A 5223-nucleotide genomic window follows, 5' to 3' on the forward strand; every position below is an offset into this window, starting at 1 on the left:
TCTTCTTTCTGCTGCTCCTCAGCTCTGCTACCTTATTACGACGGGAATGCAGGGTCCTAAAGCCTGTTGGAGCAACGCCCGAGTATATGTGTGTTTTCAATCGACCCCTCTCTAAGCCCCTCCCCCAATTACCCACTGTCCAATCATAGATTAGCAAATGTAACTGTCCCGTCAGGCTCTGCATTTTGACTATCTGCCTCTTTCATTTAATTCTTTTTTCCCTCCTCCTATTATTATACTTTTACTGAATGTCAGTCCCTTAATTCAGGGGTCTACAGCCTTTGCGATCAATGGAGACATTTTTGACCAAAAAAAGAAGAAGAAAAAAAAAAAGATTTGGCATCCTCAGAGTGCTTATGGAGACTCAAGAAGACGTCAAAATTTAGAGGAAAAGGCACCGAGCCACAGACGTGAGCTATGATGCACATGTAAGAATCACTTTACACTGTAAATAAAATATATGAGATGACACAACATTTTAAGGCAACATGCTGTTGATGTTTGAGCCCAACTCAAACTCTTATGTTTTGAAATAATACATACTTAGTGTTTTGTGAGTTTGGAGAGTGGCATATTTTTTTGTAGTCTTTCGAAAACATACAACTCAAGAGCAAATGTATGAAGGAGGGGTAAAACTTTGCTGTCAAGCTGTGAATGTTAGCATGTCAAGCTAACTAGCTTACTACTGATGATACCACTGCTTTTGTCAAACTCATGGCTTAATCCCAGGGGTTGAATTGGGATTTGTTCTAGTTATTATGGAGGGTTTGAGGACGAAAATGTAGAGTGGTGCATAATCAAAGTGGGTCGTCAGTGACGCATCTCTGGCTCGCTCTCTCCGGTCTAAGCAGGGTTAGCTTAGCTGTTACCCCGCCTCTCTTCCTGGGGCAATTGTGGTCCACCTGGTCTGGCTGGATGACCGTTGTCTCAAGGTCTGGTGCACTTAATCTAATCCCTGCACTTCCTTTTCCATTCTTAATGAGTGTATTTCTGTTTTGCACACATGTACATCTCGGTCTTCACCGTTCACTTAATGTTTGCTGGAATGTAGCTTTAGCCTCAGTCTTTTAGCATTAACAACTTAGCTAGCTACACTTCTGAAACCTGCAAGTGACAGTCATCACTTTAGCCGTCGTCAGCTAGAAATGAGAAGCTGCTTTTGTTTAGTTGCTGTGGAATCGAAGACAGAGTGTTTCAAAAATTACCACCAGTTCCCACCGTTGTCACTGTAAAGAGCATATGTACAGTGCGAAAATGGAAAGCTTGACAGGCGTAGCAACAGTAACTAAGAAGAGTGGGGCTTAGTCAAATAGTCTGAGGTCCTCATACGGATAGAAAGAAGAACACACATATCCAAAGTGAGGGCGTTTTGCCTTTTCTTACTTCTTTAAGAGGATTAAAGGGGTCAGTTTGGGTTGGAAGGATTGGGGTTAAGACCAGGGATGTGGCTGGGGGGGGTTAAGGTTAGCCTGAGCAACACAAATGTGTGTGTTTATTGGGATGCCAGTGGATCTTGGGATTCTGGACAAGCTGCAAATGTAATATCCGCAGTGTGCAGCAAGGTGCAAGTAGAGATGAAAATCTCATTGATGCCGCAGCATTAGGCAAAAACAAAAATGGACAGTGGCAGAGATGAAAACAGAGATGGAACTGAGCGAGGCGCAGAAAAAGGGGCGGTTGGTGTTATGCAGTGGCTTCGTGTGTGCGTGCTATACCAGAGTGGAGGCAGTGAGATGCCCCACAGCAAGGATGACTCCACTTTGTGTCAGCCCTTTCATGTCCGCTTCACCCTATGACCCACTTTAGCCACCCGGGCCAGCCCACATTAAGATCCCCGGTCAGAAATAGACTCAAGATGCAAAAACAATCATCCCTGCTTCAGGCTCATGCTCATTTCGCTTCTTTCAGGGGAGGCTGCCTGTGCGGGATAAAGCTCAGGCATTGCTGGACACCAGCAATCAATGAAATCCACAGGGCTTACGCTGAGTATTTAATGAGGTGCACTGCTCTTAGCTAGAATCCCCCTCCCCCAGAAACGGTTTAACCTTTCGGCTGTTTTTTGTTTTTGTTGTTCTTGTTGTTTGCTTCTTTCCTGTTGGTCAGCACAGCCGCAAAGCTTCCCAGCTGATGCTCCATTTGTCTTTGGCTGCCAGAGTGACAAGCGGCCTCTCAGTCCATCATGAAGCAAAGATCAATACACTCTCCTTAGTCTGAGCACATCCTCTCCCCCATCACTCTATTATCCATCTCTTTATTTTCTTTCTCCTTCTTCATGCATGAGACCATTCTATGGCTTCGTTAATGTCAGATCAATACCGATCACACAATACAACAAGCAACATTGTGATATGATCGAGGTTTGACCACAGATACACAAAACAGCCAATAAAACCAGCAGTGCAACTTCACTTAACATGGTTTCAGCATTGTTTTAACTTCCAAATGTAATATTCTGGAATACTTTGATGTGCAAGCAGCAAGATTTGGTTATTGACTAATAGGTACTTTATTGATCCCAAGGGAAATTTCAGCATGTCAGATATCAGTGACAACAAAGATATCAGTATCAGTCTTCTCAGCGTCCACATAATGTTGGTTTATGTAGCAGAAAAGTCTCACAAGAGCACAATTTTAGTTGAGACAAAATAAAAAGTGTGACAGCCAATTAATTTAAGACTCAAGGGCGTAGGTTTTCTTTTAACACTGGGGGGGACACAAACAGTCGTCCTCCACTAGGAAACTTTGAGTATCAAACTCCTCATTTTCTCCATTTTGGTGGTTGATTTTTATGCACCAATTTCTGCATCAATTTTACAGTGGAAATGTCTTTACTTATGTGAATGAAAACGCAAAATGTAGGTGCTGGGAGATGATTCAAACTATAACGCAGTAAAGCTCTCGGGCAAGTGGTTCATCAAAACAGAAGTCCCAGTGCTATGTCCATGTTTTATACTCAGAGGGACACATTTTAAATATTGAGGAGGACCCTGTGAAATTTACACCTAGGACCACAAATGTGTGCAGGCAAAGAAGTGCAGCTGCTGTCCAAATTCTGGGGTACCCAAATGAATAATGGCCAAGACGAAATACCAAATAATGAACATTTCACCCCCAAAAAATCCAAGCCAATATTGAAACAGACACACAAAAAACAAAAATACACCACATTCATATCATCTCAAAATAAAGGTTCACCAGTTCAGCCACCGTAGCCCCTGCTCTTTATGTAAAGGACATTTTTTCCCTCTACTCTCAAAATAAACTCCAGTATCAAGTTTTTGTTAAGGCCATAATGATCCATCACTTTCTAACACAGGAAAGTCCTTGAGTTTAATAGTTGAGGCCAAGATGCACAATTTTGAAATTATGGTTTAGAAAATGGAAAATGTCAAAACCCGTCAGCTGTTGTCTGACAGTGACTTAGCCTCCAGAAGCAATAACAAAAGTTTCGGGGCCAGAAGTGTAAATATAAACAGTACAGGCGGTATAGTTGCACTGGAGCCCATGGGGTGGATGGGTCCACAGAGAGAGCGGGTCCTCAAATAACGTCTGTCTTCAAAAAAGAATTCACGTCACATTAAAAGCAGAGCCATTTGCCATCATGGTTTTAAATTTCAGCGTGTAAAATAGTCAGTAGCAATCCTTAACAAAATTACAGACTTAAACTATCAGAAGTATAAAAAAAACTGTAAATAAACTATTAAAAACTGTTCTATTAAGTGAATAACTTGTTATTTTCTTTGGTATTCTTGTATATAGGCCTTTTATAGTTTATGAACAATGAGTAATTTTGTTAACAGTGAACCACAACAGCTTTTAAATGGCTGCTGCAGCCACAGACGCTGATCGCTCTGAAGCATTTGTGATCCTGTCAGTATCCTGTACAACTTGAGTCAACAGGTGGGATATCAATTTTGACGACCGTACACGCATCAACCAGACATGTTGGTGATTTTGGTGCTGAGAAACCGTCTAATTCTAATGTTTGCAGGTTGACAGCCTTTCTGGATGACTTAAGGAGACTGCTAATTCGAAATTCGTGTGCATCTTTTTGATAACGTCGGACGTAGAAGGGTCTATAGCCTCATATTTTCACATGATGACTGCTGGGTAGCATGATGATGTTGTCCAATCTCAAGCCTCTATTTTATCGTACAACTTTGACCATCAGAGCTCTATCCATGGTTCTGGTAGCTTTCTGTTTGACCTCTCTACTTTCCCAATACAATAGTCTAAGTAACTAATTCAATTTAAAAATCCAACACATTTTTGTTAAGACAGATGTCCAATGGCGTATGTTGTGTACACGAATGCAGATCATTCTTAAATCATTCTTCTTACAAAAATAAAGCTAATAAAAAGCAAAATTGTAGTCAGATAGCCGACAGGTTCCAACATTGCATTTCAGGAAATGCGTCCCGTCTCTTTTGCTCATCACACACCTGAATGTAAACAAAGCCCACTCAAATGTGATTGGTCAATACTACTCAGACTACAAACAGACAACAATCAGAAACCAAAATGTTTGTGATCATGTATTGTTCTTTCTGTGTGCAGTTGTCATTTCACAAACATCATCGTGATTCTTGTCTTCTTCTGACGTGGACGACCACTCACCTCAATTTTTGACTCGTGTGTGTATCTGTGTATGTGTGTGTGTTGCATGCCCCTGTTTGATGTTGAGGGAAGTGTCACTAGGTGAGAATAAGACTCTTATCTTCTTACCTGTCCATAATTTTCCACAAGCCGATTTGAGAATAATGAGCTAACCGGGGATTGAGACGACTTCTGAGTGAAAAGCCAACGACCTCCCTGCAATGAGGTGACAGACGGTCACACACACACACAGCAGGATATCTACACATTCAGCAAAAAACAGTGCTATCAGGCTTGAAGTTCAATTACAACATTCTTGATGAGATGAGAAAGGCTGCAGGCAAATAAAGCAGCAAGGCTTGAAATTTTAAGTAAGCATGTATTTTTTGTTTAGGAGCGCCTCGGCTGCAACATCCCCACATGAACGGCCACCTCAGCAAACCTTGTAAGGGAGAATGAGGGAGGATGAGGGAGGTGGAGAAGGGGGAGTGTATATTAACAGAGAGCCTGAGGTGGTAAGTAGCTCAATAGGGAAAACACAGCTAATCCAATACTCACGGAGGAGGGGAAGCAAAATCACTTTGCAGTCCTAAAACATAATTATTGCTAGAAAGTGTTGAATGTGTA

This window comes from Lutjanus erythropterus, chromosome 4 (genome assembly GCF_056507025.1).
Source record: "Lutjanus erythropterus isolate fLutEry1 chromosome 4, fLutEry1.hap2, whole genome shotgun sequence".
Classification (NCBI taxonomy): Eukaryota; Metazoa; Chordata; class Actinopteri; order Lutjaniformes; family Lutjanidae; genus Lutjanus; species Lutjanus erythropterus.